At 45.8% G+C, this 18,540-nt stretch overlaps 1 protein-coding gene across 1 annotated transcript in view; it reads right to left on the bottom strand.

Annotated features, from left to right (window-relative positions):
* Positions 1–18,540, bottom strand: part of tenm4 (teneurin transmembrane protein 4) — a 586,910-nt gene that overhangs the window by 71,734 nt on the left and 496,636 nt on the right. The gene's annotated exons all lie outside the window — the stretch shown is intronic.

Raw genomic sequence — 18,540 nt, 5'->3', positions numbered from 1 at the left:
GGAGGACAGTAGAATAGAATAGTCCTTAGTGAGGTAACTCAGACAGGAGGACAGTAGAATAGAATAGTCATTAGTGAGGTAGGTCACACAGGAGGACAGTAGAATAGTCCTTAGTGAGGTAGGTCAGACAAGACAGTCGAATAGAATAGTCCTTAGTGAGATAGGTCAGACAGGAGGACAGTAGAATAGAATAGTCCTTAGTGAGGTAGGTCAGACAGGAGGACAGTAGAATATAATAGTCCTTAGTGAGGTAGGTCAGACAGGAGGACAGTAGAATAGAATAGTCCTTAGTGAGGTAGGTCAGACAGGAGGACAGTAGAATAGAATAGTCATTAGTGAGGTAGGTCAGACAAGAGGACAGTAGAATATAATAGTCATTAGTGAGGTAGGTCAGACAGGAGGACAGTAGAATATAATAGTCCTTAGTGAGATAGGTCAGACAGGAGGACAGTAGAATAGTCCTTAGTGAGGTAGGTCACACAGGAGGACAGTAGAATAGAATAGTCATTAGTGAGGTAGGTCAGACAGGGGGAGAGTAGAATAGTCCTTAGTGAGGTAGGTCAGACAGGACAGTCAAATAGATAATGCATTAGTGAGGTAGGTCAGACAGGAGGACAGTAGAATAGAATAGTCCTTAGTGAGGTAGGTCAGACAGGAGGACAGTAGAATAGAATAGTCCTTAGTGAGGTAACTCAGACAGGAGGACAGTAGAATAGAATAGTCATTAGTGAGGTAGGTCACACAGGAGGACAGTAGAATAGTCCTTAGTGAGGTAGGTCAGACAAGACAGTCGAATAGAATAGTCCTTAGTGAGATAGGTCAGACAGGAGGACAGTAGAATAGAATAGTCCTTAGTGAGGTAGGTCAGACAGGAGGACAGTAGAATATAATAGTCCTTAGTGAGGTAGGTCAGACAGGAGGACAGTAGAATAGAATAGTCCTTAGTGAGGTAGGTCAGACAGGAGGACAGTAGAATAGAATAGTCCTTAGTGAGGTAGGTCAGACAGGAGGACAATAGAATATAATAGTCCTTAGTGAGGTAGGTCAGACAGGAGGACAGTAGAATAGAATAGTCCTTAGTGAGGTAGGTCAGACAGGAGGACAGTAGAATAGAATAGTCCTTAGTGAGGTAGGTCGGACAGGAGGACAGTAGAATAGAATAGTCCTTAGTGAGGTAACTCAGACAGGAGGACAGTAGAATAGAATAGTCCTTAGTGAGGTAGGTCACACAGGAGGACAGTAGAATAGAATAGTCCTTAGTGAGGTAGGTCAGACAGGAGGACAGTAGAATAGTCCTTAGTGAGGTAGGTCACACAGGAGGACAGTAGAATAGAATAGTCATTAGTGAGGTAGGTCAGACAGGGGGACAGTAGAATAGTCCTTAGTGAGGTAGGTCAGACAGGACAGTCGAATGGATAATGCATTAGTGAGGTAGGTCAGACAGGAGGACAGTAGAATAGAATAGTCCTTAGTGAGGTAGGGTCAGACAGGAGGACAGTAGAATAGAATAGTCCTTAGTGAGGTAACTCAGACAGGAGGACAGTAGAATAGAATAGTCATTAGTGAGGTAGGTCACACAGGAGGACAGTAGAATAGTCCTTAGTGAGGTAGGTCAGACAGGACAGTCGAATAGATAATGCATTAGTGAGGTAGGGTCAGACAGGAGGACAGTAGAATAGTCCTTAGTGAGGTAGGTCAGACAGGAGGACAGTAGAATAGAATAGTCCTTAGTGAGATAGGTCAGACAGGAGGACAGTAGAATAGAATAGTCCTTAGTGAGGTAGGTCAGACAGGAGGACAGTAGAATATAACAGTCCTTAGTGAGGTAGGTCAGACAGGAGGACAGTAGAATAGAATAGTCCTTAGTGAGGTAGGTCAGACAGGAGGACAGTAGAATAGAATAGTCCTTAGTGAGGTAGGTCAGACAGGAGGACAGTAGAATAGAATAGTCCTTAGTGAGGTAGGTCAGACAGGAGGACAGTAGAATAGAATAGTCCTTAGTGAGGTAGGTCAGACAGGAGGACAGTAGAATATAATAGTCCTTAGTGAGGTAGGTCAGACAGGAGGACAGTAGAATAGAATAGTCCTTAGTGAGGTAGGTCAGACAGGAGGACAGTAGAATTGTCCTTAGTGAGGTAGGTCAGACAGGAGGACAGTAGAATATAATAGTCCTTAGTGAGGTAGGTCGGACAGGAGGACAGTAGAATAGAATAGTCCTTAGTGAGGTAGGTCAGACAGGAGGACAGTAGAATAGAATATTCCTTAGTGAGGTAGGTCAGACAGGAGGACAGTAGAATATAATAGTCCTTAGTGAGGTAGGTCAGACAGGAGGACAGTAGAATATAATAGTCCTTAGTGAGGTAGGTCAGACAGGATGACAGTAGAATAGAATAGTCCTTAGTGAGGTAGGTCAGACAGGAGGACAGTAGAATAGAATAGTCCTTAGTGAGGTAGGTCAGACAGGAGGACAGTAGAATTTAATAGTCCTTAGTGAGGTAGGTCAGACAGGAGGACAGTAGAATATAATAGTCCTTAGTGAGGTAGGTCAGACAGGAGGACAGTAGAATAGAATAGTCCTTAGTGAGGTAGGTCAGACAGGAGGACAGTAGAATTGTCCTTAGTGAGGTAGGTCAGACAGGAGGACAGTAGAATATAATAGTCCTTAGTGAGGTAGGTCAGACAGGAGGACAGTAGAATTGTCCTTAGTGAGGTAGGTCAGACAGGAGGACAGTAGAATATAATAGTCCTTAGTGAGGTAGGTCAGACAGGAGGACAGTAGAATAGTCCTTAGTGAGGTAGGTCAGACAGGAGGACAGTAGAATATAATAGTCCTTAGTGAGGTAGGTTAGACAGGAGGACAGTAGAATTGTCCTTAGTGAGGTAGGTTAGACAGGAGGACAGTAGAATTGTCCTTAGTGAGGTAGGTCAGACAGGAGGACAGTAGAATAGAATAGTCCTTAGTGAGGTAGGTCAGACAGGAGGACAGTAGAATAGAATAGTCCTTAGTGAGGTAGGTTAGACAGGAGGACAGTAGAATATAATAGTCCTTAGTGAGGTAGGTCAGACAGGAGGACAGTAGAATAGAATAGTCCTTAGTCAGGTAGGTCAGACAGGAGACCAGAAGAGAGAAGAATAATGAAGTTCTGAATCTAGGTTTTGAGCTGGTAAATTGAGATAATCGCTTTTAGAATATGGTCATATGATTATAATCCCTGGGAGATGAAAGAACAGTCCACGTCTGAATCACTCCAAAACTGTATGGGTTTTGACCAATAGATTAGGATCATGGTCAATAGACTATTATTTTTATAAAACTATTAAGAGTGACTTTGTAAAGAAAGTGAGAATAAATGGATTAAGTGTGGATGACAGTTGTAGGCTAGACAGTCCTCTCTACATAACACTGGTAGCCAGACAGTCCTCTCTACATAACACTGGTAGCCAGACAGTCCTCTCTACATAACACTGGTAGCCAGACAGTCCTCTCTACATAACACTGGTAGCCAGACAGTCCTCTCTACATAACACTGGTAGCCAGACAGTCCTCTCTACATAACACTGGTAGCCAGACAGTCCTCTCTACATAACACTGGTAGCCAGACAGTCCTCTCTACATAACACTGGTAGCCAGACAGTCCTCTCTACATAACACTGGTAGCCAGACAGTCCTCTCTACATATCACTGGTAGCCAGACAGTCCTCTCTACATAACACTGGTAGCCAGACAGTCCTCTCTACATAACACTGGTAGCCAGACAGTCCTCTCTACATAACACTGGTAGCCAGACAGTCCTCTCTACATAACAGTGGTAGGCTAGACAGTCCTCTCTACATAACACTGGTAGCCAGACAGTCCTCTCTACATAACACTGGTAGCCAGACAGTCCTCTCTACATAACACTGGTAGCCAGACAGTCCTCTCTACATAACATTGGTAGGCTAGACAGTCCTCTCTACATAACATTGGTAGGCTAGACAGTCCTCTCTACATAACAGTGATGTTTTTAGAGGAAACAAGCAGGAAAACAGAGAGAATATGAGTGTAATATAACACTAACTGCAGCAAGGTGAGAAATCACACACCTTTTTTTCACTTTTAGACAAGAGTTTATTATCTTAAAAGATGAGTGATATAAATATAATCTCATTATATTACACAGTCTATGAAATATGAGCACTGAGCCATTCACACACCCGCATGCAGGCACTCACACACGCTGTCAGAGTCACAACGTTAATTTCCACGCTTTGAAAATCAGTGGGTTCGTCATGTACAGAGAGAACAGGAGTGGTCTGATGACCTGATTTGTCCCTGAGTAGCAGATTGGAGCACATCAGCTTGTCTGTCAGTCAGTCCTCCACAACGATAGAGTGAGTGAATGGTACATTACTTAGAATGAGGACTTTTATCTGTGGCTGTGAATACAGATGGGGGACAGGAGATGAGGGCGTTTATCTGTGGCTGTGAATACAGATGGGGGACAGGAGATGAGGACGTTTATCTGTGGCTGTGAATACAGATGGGAGACAGGAGATGAGGACGTTTATCTGTGGCTGTGAATACAGATGGGGGACAGGAGATGAGGACGTTTATCTGTGGCTGTGAATACAGATGGGGACAGGAGATGAGGACGTTTATCTGTGGCTGTGAATACAGATGGGAGACAGGAGATGAGGACGTTTATCTGTGGCTGTGAATACAGATGGGGGACAGGAGATGAGGACGTTTATCTGTGGCTGTGAATACAGATGGGGACAGGAGATGAGGACGTTTATCTGTGGCTGTGAATACAGATGGGGACAGGAGATGAGGACGTTTATCTGTGGCTGTGAATACAGATGGAGGACAGGAGATGAGGATGTTTATCTGTGGCTGTGAATACAGATGGGAGACAGGAGATGAGGACGTTTATCTGTGGCTGTGAATACAGATGGGGGACAGGAGATGAGGACGTTTATCTGTGGCTGTGAATACAGATGGGGACAGGAGATGAGGACGTTTATCTGTGGCTGTGAATACAGATGGGGGACAGGAGATGAGGACGTTTATCTGTGGCTGTGAATACAGATGGGGACAGGAGATGAGGACGTTTATCTGTGGCTGTGAATACAGATGGGAGACAGGAGATGAGGACGTTTATCTGTGGCTGTGAATACAGATGGGGGACAGGAGATGAGGATGTTTATCTGTGGCTGTGAATACAGATGGGAGACAGGAGATGAGGACGTTTATCTGTGGCTGTGAATACAGATGGGGGACAGGAGATGAGGACGTTTATCTGTGGCTGTGAATACAGATGGGAGACAGGAGATGAGGACGTTTATCTGTGGCTGTGAATACAGATGGAGGACAGGAGATGAGGACGTTTATCTGTGGCTGTGAATACAGATGGGAGACAGGAGATGAGGACGTTTATCTGTGGCTGTGAATACAGATGGGGGACAGGAGATGAGGACGTTTATCTGTGGCTGTAAATACAGATGGGAGACAGGAGATGAGGACGTTTATCTGTGGCTGTGAATACAGATGGGGGACAGGAGATGAGGACGTTTATCTGTGGCTGTGAATACAGATGGGGGACAGGAGATGAGGACGTTTATCTGTGGCTGTGAATACAGATGGGGACAGGAGATGAGACGTTTATCTGTGGCTGTGAATACAGATGGGGGACAGGAGATGAGGACGTTTATCTGTGGCTGTGAATACAGATGGGAGACAGGAGATGAGGACGTTTATCTGTGGCTGTGAATACAGATGGGGGACAGGAGATGAGGACGTTTATCTGTGGCTGTGAATACAGATGGGGGACAGGAGATGAGGACGTTTATCTGTGGCTGTGAATACAGATGGGAGACAGGAGATGAGGACGTTTATCTGTGGCTGTGAATACAGATGGGAGACAGGAGATGAGGACATTTATCTGTGGCTGTGAATACAGATGGGGGACAGGAGATGAGGACGTTTATCTGTGGCTGTGAATACAGATGGGAGACAGGAGATGAGGACGTTTATCTGTGGCTGTGAATACAGATGGGGGACAGGAGATGAGGACGTTTATCTGTGGCTGTGAATACAGATGGGAGACAGGAGATGAGGGCGTTTATCTGTGGCTGTGAATACAGATGGGGGACAGGAGATGAGGGCGTTTATCTGTGGCTGTGAATACAGATGGGAGACAGGAGATGAGGACGTTTATCTGTGGCTGTGAATACAGATGGGGGACAGGAGATGAGGACGTTTATCTGTGGCTGTGAATACAGATGGGGACAGGAGATGAGGACGTTTATCTGTGGCTGTGAATACAGATGGGGACAGGAGATGAGGACGTTTATCTGTGGCTGTGAATACAGATGGGGGACAGGAGATGAGGACGTTTATCTGTGGCTGTGAATACAGATGGGAGACAGGAGATGAGGATGTTTATCTGTGGCTGTGAATACAGATGGGGGACAGGAGATGAGGACGTTTATCTGTGGCTGTGAATACAGATGGGAGACAGGAGATGAGGGCGTTTATCTGTGGCTGTGAATACAGATGGGGGACAGGAGATGAGGACGTTTATCTGTGGCTGTGAATACAGATGGGGGACAGGAGATGAGGACGTTTATCTGTGGCTGTGAATACAGATGGGGGACAGGAGATGAGGACGTTTATCTGTGGCTGTGAATACAGATGGGGGACAGGAGATGAGGACGTTTATCTGTGGCTGTGAATACAGATGGGGGACAGGAGATGAGGATGTTTATCTGTGGCTGTGAATACAGATGGGAGACAGGAGATGAGGACGTTTATCTGTGGCTGTGAATACAGATGGGAGAGCAGAGTACCACTTGGTGTTCGGTACAGGCTGTGTCCCAAATGGCACCCTATTCCCTATGTAGTGTACTACTTTTGACTAGAGCCTGTAGCGCTCTGGTCAAATGTAGTGCACTGAATAGAGAATAGGGTGCCATTTGGGACACAGACAGTGTTTTGCTGCCTGCTCTAATAACTAACATAGCACAGGTTAATACATTAGATTAGAACAGTTTCTATAGTTCCCTCAGCTCTTCCTCGGCTGATATCAAATATCCCACATGAAAAAGGAGAGTGGGAGAAAAATCATATCCTTCAGGTAAATATTATCTGATCTGAAGACCAGTGGAGATTGAGATTCTGGGGTGATAATGATTATCTTCACTCGTACTGAACATTCCAGGGTTACATTCGGAGTACTGAACACTCCAGGGTTACATTCGGAGTACTGAACACTCCAGGGTTACATTCGGAGTACTGAACACTCCAGGGTTACATATGGAGTACTGAACACTCCAGGGTTACATATGGAGTACTGAACACTCCAGGGTTACATTCGGAGTACTGAACACTCCAGGGTTACATTCAGAGTACTGAACACTCCAGGGTTACACATGGAGTACTGAACACTCCAGGGTAACATTCGGAGTACTGAACACTCCAGGGTTACATGCGGATTACTGAACACTCCAGGGTTACATATGGAGTACTGAACACTCCAGGGTTACACATGTAGTACTGAACACTCCAGGGTAACATTCGGAGTACTGAACACTCCAGGGTTACATTCGGAGTACTGAACACTCCAGGGTTACATATGGAGTACTGAACACTCCAGGGTTACATATGGAGTACTGAACACTCCAGGGTTACATTCGGAGTACTGAACACTCCAGGGTTACATTCGGAGTACTGAACACTCCAGGGTAACATTCGGAGTACTGAACACTCCAGGGTTACATTCGGAAGTACTGAACACTCCAGGGTTACATTCGGAGTACTGAACACTCCAGGGTTACATTCGGAGTACTGAACACTCCAGGGTTACATTCGGAGTACTGAACATTCCAGGGTTACAATCGGAGTACTGAACACTCTAGGGTTACATTCGGAGTACTGAACACTCCAGGGTTACATATGGAGTACTGAACACTCCAGGGTTACATTCAGAGTACTGAACACTCCAGGGTTACATTCTGAGTACTGAACACTCTAGGGTTACACATGGAGTACTGAACACTCCAGGGTAACATTCGGAGTACTGAACACTCCAGGGTTACATTCGGAGTACTGAACACTCCAGGGTTACATATGGAGTACTGAACACTCCAGGGTTACATTCGGAGTACTGAACACTCCAGGGTTACATTCTGAGTACTGAACACTCTAGGGTTACACATGGAGTACTGAACACTCCAGGGTAACATTCGGAGTACTGAACACTCCAGGGTTACATTCGGAGTACTGAACACTCCAGGGTTACATATGGAGTACTGAACACTCCAGGGTTACATATGGAGTACTGAACACTCCAGGGTTACATTCGGAGTACTGAACACTCCAGGGTTACATACAGAGTACTGAACACTCCAGGGTTACACATGGAGTACTGAACACTCCAGGGTTACATTCGGAGTACTGAACACTCCAGGGTTACATATGGAGTACTGAACACTCCAGGGTTACATTCGGAGTACTGAACACTCCAGGGTTACATTCGGAGTACTGAACACTCCAGGGTTACATTCAGAGTACTGAACACTCTAGGGTTACATTCGGAGTACTGAACACTCCAGGGTTACATTCGGAGTACTGAACACTCCAGGGTAACATTCGGAGTTCCACAGGGCTTGGTCCTAGGCCCAATATTGTAGTTACAAAACACCACCAGGACAGGAGCACCACAATCATAATCAGAAGGATACAAGTTATACGCTTCTCATATTGATCACATTGATTAAGGGATATTGTTGTCAAGTTAGAATGGTGGAATTCCTTCTATTAAAATGAACAAATGATAGTTTCCTTTAGGCCATACATTTGGAACACCTCTGCTTCTGATTCTGACAATCAGACAATTCATCCCGTTGGAATTATTTCACCCTCCAGTCAATTGAAAAGGTTCCATGTTCCTATCGTAGCCAGCTAGCAACCTACCACTCAAACCATTCAATTTAAAGGACAAAGGAACAGAAGGGAGGGAGGGGATGGAGCTGTGGCAGTGGCCAGGGAGACTGAGGATACACTCCTCACCACATCCCAAGTCCTGTACTGGTCTCTCCACATTCTACACTCCTCACCACATCCCAAGTCCTGTACTGGTCTCGCCACATTCTACACTACTCACCACATCCCAAGTCTTCCAATACTAACTTTACTTAATGTTGTTCATTATTCAATACCTGAAGGAGAGTATGTCTGATTAGAAAAATACGCCAACAATTCCAATAGGGTCCCATGCATTTTTACTGCTTGGACCCCTAATCAATAAAAATACATGTACTGTATGGGTAGTGGTAAAACGCATGAGATACAAAATAGTATGTCGTCCATTGATATTAATAATTATTTTTGGAACGTATCCAGCTGGCAGTCAAATGTACAGTTGAAGCTTTAGTCCTAGTGTAAACCTCCGTCTCTACCCACTGGCTAAATTCGTTGTGGGTTACTTTATATGACAATTACTGGAAGCTTTAGTCCTACTGTTCCTGGGTCAGAATGAAAGTTATGAAAAAAAAGAAGGAAATCTGTTCTCTTTTAGATCCTCAAAGAAAATAACAATTAGGCAGCTGAAACAATGTCCCCCTGAATTAATACATTTATAGTATAACCCTTAGACAATCTCCCCCTGAATAAATATATTTATAGTATAACCCTTAGACAATCTCCCCCTGAATTAATACATTTATAGTATAACCCTTAGACACCGGCGCTTATCATTACCACAACAACATTAGGAGGTAATTTGAGCGTTGGCAAGTACACTTAATGTGAAAGAAGATAAAGTTGCCAAGGGGTATAGCAGCCAGAAATGACGAGACCCATAGAACTCTGCTCAAAAGCAGTGCACTATGTAGGGTTCCATGTGAGACGAAGCCAGAGAAGATGTCTTTTATTGCTCTCTCTGCAGTCCTTTGTGCTTTAGTTTCTGCGCCATTACTACATTATATTCTGTCTATAAGCTAAAAGACTCAATTATAGTCCTCTAGTCTATAGGCTAAAATACTTTAAGTAGACCTTAATTAATTCTGCTGGTGGGTGCGGTGTGTATGATAAAGCAGAACAGGGTGTGTGTATCTGTCCTTGTGTGTGTGTGTGTGTGTATGGTATGTATGATAAAGCATGCAGCAGCAACTCTGTTGTACAGCAGAGATAAACGGTTGGACCTTTGACCCTCAGGTCCCACACTGACCTAATGGTTGGACCTTTGACCCTCAAGTCCCACACTGACCTAATGGTTGAACCTTTGACCCTCAGGTCCCACACTGACCTAATGGTTGGACCTTTGACCCTCAGGTGCCACACTGACCTAATGGTTGGACCTTTGACCCTCAGGTCCCACACTGACCTAATGGTTGGACCTTTGACCCTCAGGTCCCACACTGACCTAATGGTTTGACCTTTGACCCTCAGGTGCCACACTGACCTAATGGTTGGACCTTTGACCCTCAGGTCCCACACTGACCTAATGGTTGGACCTTTGACCCTCAGGTGCCACACTAACCTAATGGTTTGACCTTTGACCCTCATGTGCCACACTGACCTAATGGTTGGACCTTTGACCCTCAGGTCCCACACTGACCTAATGGTTGGACCTTTGACCCTCAGGTCCCACACTGACCTAATGGTTGGACCTTTGACCCTCAGGTGCCACACTGACCTAATGGTTGGACCTTTGACCCTCAGGTGCCACACTGACCTAATGGTTGGACCTTTGACCCTCAGGTCCCACACTGACCTAATGGTTGGACCTTTGACCCTCAGGTGCCACACTGACCTAATGGTTGGACCTTTGACCCTCAGGTCCCACACTGACCTAATGGTTGGACCTTTGACCCTCAGGTCCCACACTGACCTAATGGTTTGACCTTTGACCCTCAGGTGCCACACTGACCTAATGGTTGGACCTTTGACCCTCAGGTCCCACACTGACCTAATGGTTGGACCTTTGACCCTCAGGTGCCACACTGACCTAATGGTTGGACCTTTGACCCTCAGGTCCCACACTGACCTAATGGTTGGACCTTTGACCCTCAGGTCCCACACTGACCTAATGGTTTGACCTTTGACCCTCAGGTGCCACACTGACCTAATGGTTGGACCTTTGACCCTCAGGTCCCACACTGACCTAATGGTTGGACCTTTGACCCTCAGGTGCCACACTAACCTAATGGTTTGACCTTTGACCCTCATGTGCCACACTGACCTAATGGTTGGACCTTTGACCCTCAGGTCCCACACTGACCTAATGGTTGGACCTTTGACCCTCAGGTCCCACACTGACCTAATGGTTGGACCTTTGACCCTCAGGTGCCACACTGACCTAATGGTTGGACCTTTGACCCTCAGGTCCCACACTGACCTAATGGTTGGACCTTTGACCCTCAGGTCCCACACTGACCTAATGGTTTGACCTTTGACCCTCAGGTGCCACACTGACCTAATGGTTGGACCTTTGACCCTCAGGTCCCACACTGACCTAATGGTTGGACCTTTGACCCTCAGGTCCCACACTGACCTAATGGTTGGACCTTTGACCCTCAGGTGCCACACTAACCTAATGGTTTGACCTTTGACCCTCATGTGCCACACTAACCTAATGGTTGGACCTTTGACCCTCATGTGTCACACTGACCTAATGGTTGGACCTTTGACCCTCAGGTCCCACAATGACCTAATGGTTGGACCTTTGACCCTCAGGTCCCACACTGACCTAATGGTTGGACCTTTGACCCTGTACTATTTGAAAACACATTGAGTAACAATGTTATTCATCAATGTGTGTTATTCATCATTGTGATGACAATCCACCTGATTGGCTGTTGAGAAATTTGTTCCAGGTGGCTGATGGGATACCTCGCTCTGACACACCAATCAGTGGGTCCGTTTAATCTACGCTGATGTTTAACACCTACGTGTGATGTGGTTGTCATCTGAAATGGGCATCACTGAACACAGGCAGAATGAATTGTGACTGAACAGACGTCCCAAATGGAACCCTGTTCCCTACATAGTGCACTACTTTTGACAAGGGCCCGTGGGGTTGTAGTGCACTATATAGAGTATAGACTGCCAATTGGGTCGCAACCTATATCTATCCACCTAGCAGTGCCATGCAGGACAGATCTGCCCTCAGGCAGTGGCAGACTCACCGGGTGGTTGGACTACTGTCTAATAGTCTGCCTTTTATATTTCTCTAAAATGGCTGATTATGGGATTATCACATCGCAGCACAACTCTGTCAGCCATAGAAAATACACTGCTAGAAGAAATGCTATTTTTACAACACTAAAGAAAGAAAAGGTTTAACAGGTTTAACAGCAGGCAGCAGTTAATTTAGAGGGACGTCCACTGAAAATCTTTGTGAAAATGTGTTCATATCTACCATTGAAAATGTGTTCATATCTACCATTGAAAATGTGTTCAAGTCTACCACTGAACATGTGTTCATGCCTACCATTGAAAATGTGTTCATGTCTACCACTGAACATGTGTTCATATCTACCATTGAAAATGTGTTCATGCCTACCATTGAAAATGTGTTCATGCCTACCATTGAAAATGTGTTCATGCCTACCATTGAAAATGTGTTCATGCCTACCATTGAAAATGTGTTCATGCCTACCATTGAAAATGTGTTCATGCCTACCATTGAAGATGTGTTCATGTCTGCCATTGAAAATGTGTTCAAGTCTATTGACTTCATTTCCACTGACTATAGCATTACGTTTAACTAACTTATACAGATTTTCCTCAATACAGTCCTTCACTCCTTTCAGACAAAATGCCTCTATCAATAAGGCTTTTCCTTCTCTCCTTTCAGACAAAATGTCTCTATCAATAAGGCTTTTCCTTCACTCCTTTCAGACAAAATGCCTCTATCAATAAGTGTCTATCAAGTTCCAAACACTCAAACAAGTTATACATGTCTGATTGATAAGAGAGGTAATAGGATATTTAGTAAATATTTTTCATAATTCTTATTTTTCTTCAAACTGCATTGTTGGTTAAGGGCTTGTAAGTAAGCATTTCACGGTAAGGTAAAATAAAATTTGATTTGATTACATCCTGTCTCGTACAGGTCCTATATGTCTGATTGATAAGAGAGGTAATAGGATTACATCCTGTCTCGTACAGGTCCTGTATGTCATTCATAAGGACAGACAGGACAGAACGGCTGGCTCCGGTAAGACAAAGGGTGGCGGTCTCTGTATATTTGTAAACAACAGCTGGTGTACAAAATCAAATACTAAGGAAGTCTCGAGGTTTTGCTCGCCTGAGGTAGAGTATCTTATGATAAGCTGTAGACCACACTATTTACCAAGAGAGTTTTCAGCTATATTTTTCATAGCTGTCTATTTACCACCACAAACCAATGCTGGCATTAAGATTGCACTGAATGAGTTGTACAAGGCCATTAATCAACAGGAAAACGCTCATCCAGATGCAGCGCTCCTAGTGGCCGGGGACTTTAATGCAGGGAAACTTAAATCCGTTCTACCTAATTTCTACCAGCATGTCAAATGTGCAACCAGAGGAAAAAAAACTCTAGACCACCTTTACTCCACACACAGAGACGCATACAAAGCTCTCCCTCGCCCTCCATTTGGCAAATCTGACCATAACTCTATCCTCCTGATTCCTGCTTATAAGCAAAAACTGAAGCAGGAAGCACCAGTGATTCGGTTAATAAAAAAGTGGTCAGATGACGCAGATGCCAAGCTACAGGACTGTTTTGCTAGCACAGACTGGAACATGTTCCGGGATTCTTCAGACAGCATTGAGGAGTACACCACATCAGTCACTGGCTTCATCAATAAGTGCATCGATGATGTCGTCCCCCACAGTGACCGTACGTACATACCCCAACCAGAAGCCATGGATTACAGGCAACATCCGCACTGAGCTAAAGGGTAGAGCTGCCGCTTTCAAGGAACGGGACTCTAACCCGGAAGCTTATAAGAAATCCCGCTATGACCTCCGACGAACCATCAAACAGGCAAAGAGTCAATACAGGTCTAAGATTGAATCATACTACACTGGCTCTGACGCTCGTCGGATGTGGCAGGGCTTGAAAACTATTACAGACTACAAAGGGAAGCACAGCCGCGAGCTGCCCAGTGACACAAGCCTACCAGACGAGCTAAACCACTTCTATGCTCGCTTCGAGGCAAGCAACACTGAAGCATGCATGAGAGCACCAGCTGTTCCGGACGACTATGTGATCACGCTCTCCGTAGCCGATGTGAGTAAGACTTTTAAGCAAGTCAACATTCACAAGGCCGCTGGGCCAGACGGATTACCAGGGCGTGTACTCCGAGCATGTGCTGACCAACTGGCAAGTGTCTTCACTGACATTTTCAACATGTCCCTGACCGAGTCTGTAATACCAACATGTTTCAAGCAGACCACCATAGTCCCCGTGCCCAAGAACTCTAAGATAACCTGCCTAAATGACTACCGACCCGTGGCACTGACGTCTGTAGCCATGAAGTGCTTTGAAAGACTGGTCATGGCTCACATCAACAGCATAATCCCAGAAACCCTAGACCCACTCCAATTTGCATACCGCCCCAACAGATCCACAGATGATGCAATCTCTATCGCACTCCACACTGCCCTTTCCCACCTGGACAAGAGGAACACCTACGTGAGAATGCTATTCATTGACTACAGCTCAGCATTCAACACCATAGTGCCCTCTAAGCTCATCACTAAGCTAAGGATCCTGGGACTAAACACCTCCCTCTGCAACTGGATCCTGGACTTCCTGACGGGCCGCCCCCAGGTGGTAAGGGTAGGTAACAACACATCTGCCACACTGATCCTCAACACGGGGGCCCCCTCAGGGGTGCGTGCTCAGTCCCCTCCTGTACTCTCTGTTCACCCATGACTGCATGGCCAGGCACGACTCCAACACCATCATTAAGTTTGCCGACGACACAACAGTGGTAGGCCTGATCACCGACAACGATGAGACAGCCTATAGGGAGGAGGTCAGAGATCTGGCCGTGTGGTGCCAGGACAACAACCTCTCCCTCAACGTGACCAAGACAAAGGAGATGATTGTGGACTACAGGAAAAAAAAGAGGACTGAGCACGCCCCCATTCTCATCGACGGGCTGTAGTGGAACAGGTTGAGAGCTTCAAGTTCCTTGGTGTCCACATCACCAACGAACTATCATGGTCCAAGCACACCAAGACAGTCGTGAAGAGGGCACGACAAAGCCTATTCCCCCTCAGGAGACTAAAAAGATTTGGCATGGGTCCTCAGATCCTCAAAAAATTCTACAGCTGCACCATCGAGAGCATCCTGACTGGTTGCATCACCGCCTGGTATGGCAACTGCTTGGCCTCTGACCGCAAGGCACTACAGAGGGTAGTGCGTACGGCCCAGTACATCACTGGGGCAAAGCTCCCTGCCATCCAAGACCTCTATACCAGGCGGTGTCAGAGGAAGGCCCTCAAAATTGTCAAAGACTCCAGCCACCCTAGTCATAGACTGTTCTCTCTGCTACCGCACGGCAAGCGGTACCGGAGTGCCAAGTCTAGGTCCAAAAGACTTCTCAACAGCTTCTACCCACAAGCCATAAGACTCCTGAACAGCTAATCATGGCTACCCGGACTATTTGCACTGCCCCCCACCCCATCCTTTTTACGCTGCTGCTACTCTGTTAAGTATTTATGCATAGTCACTTTAACTCTACCCACATGTACATATTACCTCAACTACCTCAACTAGTCGGTGCCCCCGCACATTGACTCTGCACCGTTACCCCCCCTGTATATATGCCTCCCTACTGTCACTTTATTTTACTTCTGCTCTTTGTTTTTCTCAACACTTTTTTTTTTGTTGTTGTTTTATTCTTACTTTTTTGTTTAAAATAAACGCACTGTTGGTTAAGGGCTGTAAGTAAGCATTTCACTGTAATGTCTGCACTTGTTGTATTCGGCGCATGTGACCAATAAAATTTGATTTGATTTGATTTGAAGAGAGGCAATAGGATTACATCCTGTCTCGTACAGGTCCTGTATGTCATTCATAAGAGAGGCAATAGGATTACATTCTGTCTCATACAGGTCCTGTATGTCATTCATAAGAGAGGCAATAGGATTACATCCTGTCTCGTACAGATCCTGTATGTCATTCATAAGAGAGGCAATAGGATTACATCCTGTCTCGTACAGATCCTGTATGTCATTCATAAGAGAGACAATAGGATTACATCCTGTCTCGTACAGGTCCTGTATGTCATTCATAAGAGAGGCAATAGGATTACATCCTGTCTCGTACAGATCCTGTAGTTATAATCAGAGACATGCAGGAATAGAGAGGTGGCTTGTGTCTCCAAAATATTAAAGTCACCTGCCGCAGAAAACATCCCTAAAACTCGACCTGCCACCCATGTACCAGCCACCGACTAAATAGGATGACACCTTGACTGGTACAGGTCTTGTATTTCTGAGTGACAGGGACATTCAGGAATAAAGAGACGGTCCGGGTCCCCGAAATACTATAGTCATATATCATAGTAACACCTGCCCGGCTATGCATGTGCCAACTAAACTAAAGCCACCCACCTGACAACTAAACTAAAGCCACCCACCTGCCAGCTAAACTAAAGCCACCCACCTGACAACTAAACTAAACCCACCCACCTGTCAACTAAACTAAAGCCACCCACCTGCCAACTAAACTAAAGCCACCCACCTGCCAGCTAAACTAAAGCCACCCACCTGCCAACTAAACTAAAGCCACCCACCTGCCAACTAAACTAAAGCCACCCACCTGACAACTAAACTAAAGCCACGCACCTGACAACTAAACTAAAGCCACCCACCTGACAACTAAACTAAAGCCACCCACCTGACAACTAAACTAAAGCCACCCACCTGCCAGCTAAACTAAAGCCACCCACCTGCCAACTAAACTAAAGCCACCCACCTGCCAACTAAACTAAAGCCACCCACCTGACAACTAAACTAAAGCCACCCACCTGACAACTAAACTAAAGCCACCCACCTGACAACTAAACTAAAGCCACCCACCTGCCAACTAAACTAAAGCCACCCACCTGCCAATTAAACTAATGCCACCCACCTGTCAACTAAACTAAAGCCACCCACCTGCCAATTATACTAAAGCCACCCACCTGCCAGCTAAACTAAAGCCACCCACCTGCCAACTACACTAAAGCCACCCACCTGCCAACTAAACTAAAGCCATCCACCTGCCAATTATACTAAAGCCACCCACCTGACAACTAAACTAAAGCCACCCACCTGCCAACTAAACTAAAGCCACCCACCTGCCAACTAAACTAAAGCCACCCACCTGCCAACTAAACTAAAGCCACCCACCTGCCAGCTAAACTAAAGCCACCCACCTGCCAGCTAAACTAAAGCCACCCACCTGCCAACTAAACTAAAGCCACCCACCTGCCAACTAAACTAAAGCCACCCACCTGCCAACTAAACTAAAGCCACCCACCTGACAACTAAACTAAAGCCACCCACCTGCCAACTAAACTAAAGCCACCCACCTGCCAACTAAACTAAAGCCACCCACCTGCCAACTAAACTAAAGCCACCCACCTGCCAGCTAAACTAAAGCCACCCACCTGCCAGCTAAACTAAAGCCACCCACCTGCCAACTAAACTAAAGCCACCCACCTGCCAACTAAACTAAAGCCACCCACCTGACAACTAAACTAAAGCCACCCACCTGCCAACTAAACTAAAGCCACCCACCTGCCAACTAAACTAAAGCCACCCACCTGCCAATTATACTAAAGCCACCCACCTGCCAACTAAACTAAAGCCACCCCCTTGCTTAAACTTTTAGTGTTACTTTGAAATACACACCAACGATTCTAGCCAAGTGATGGTATCCATAGTAACATGATGTAATCCAGAAAAATGGATTTTTGGGGGGGGGGATTGTCAGAGAAAAGTCCATTATGAACTGAGCTTTGATCCAATGTAGCTACTAAAAAGCCTTAGTCTGTAATCAACTCAGCTGGGAGCCTGGCACATATATTTCTACTGCAATTGCTTTGGGATGCAGGTGTGTTTGGGGTAAACAAAATATCTAGTCTACTTACATTTTAGTCATTTAGCAGACGCTCTTATCCAGAGCGACTTACAGTTAGTAGGTGCATACATTATATATATATCTTTTTTCATACTGGCCCCTCGTGGGAAACGAACCCACAACCCTGGCGTTGCAAACGCCATGCTCTACCAACTGAGCTACATCCCTGCCGGCCATTCCCTCCCCTACCCTGGACGACGCTGGGCCAATTGTGCGCTGCCCCATGGGTCTCCCGGTCGGTCGCGGCTGGCTACGACAGAGCCTGGATACGAACCAGGATCTCTAGTGGCACAGCTAGCACTGCGATGCAGTGCCTTAGACCAAGACATGATGGGGTATTGTATGTAGGCCAGTGGCAAAACATCTCAATTTAATCGATTTTAAATTCAGGCTGTAACAAAACAAAATGTGGAAAAAGTGATGGCACTGT

Source organism: Coregonus clupeaformis, chromosome 5 (genome assembly GCF_020615455.1).
Source record: "Coregonus clupeaformis isolate EN_2021a chromosome 5, ASM2061545v1, whole genome shotgun sequence".
Taxonomy (NCBI): domain Eukaryota; kingdom Metazoa; phylum Chordata; class Actinopteri; order Salmoniformes; family Salmonidae; genus Coregonus; species Coregonus clupeaformis.
The sequence above is the reverse complement of the archived record's forward strand: the minus strand, read 5'-3'. Positions and strand labels throughout refer to the sequence as shown.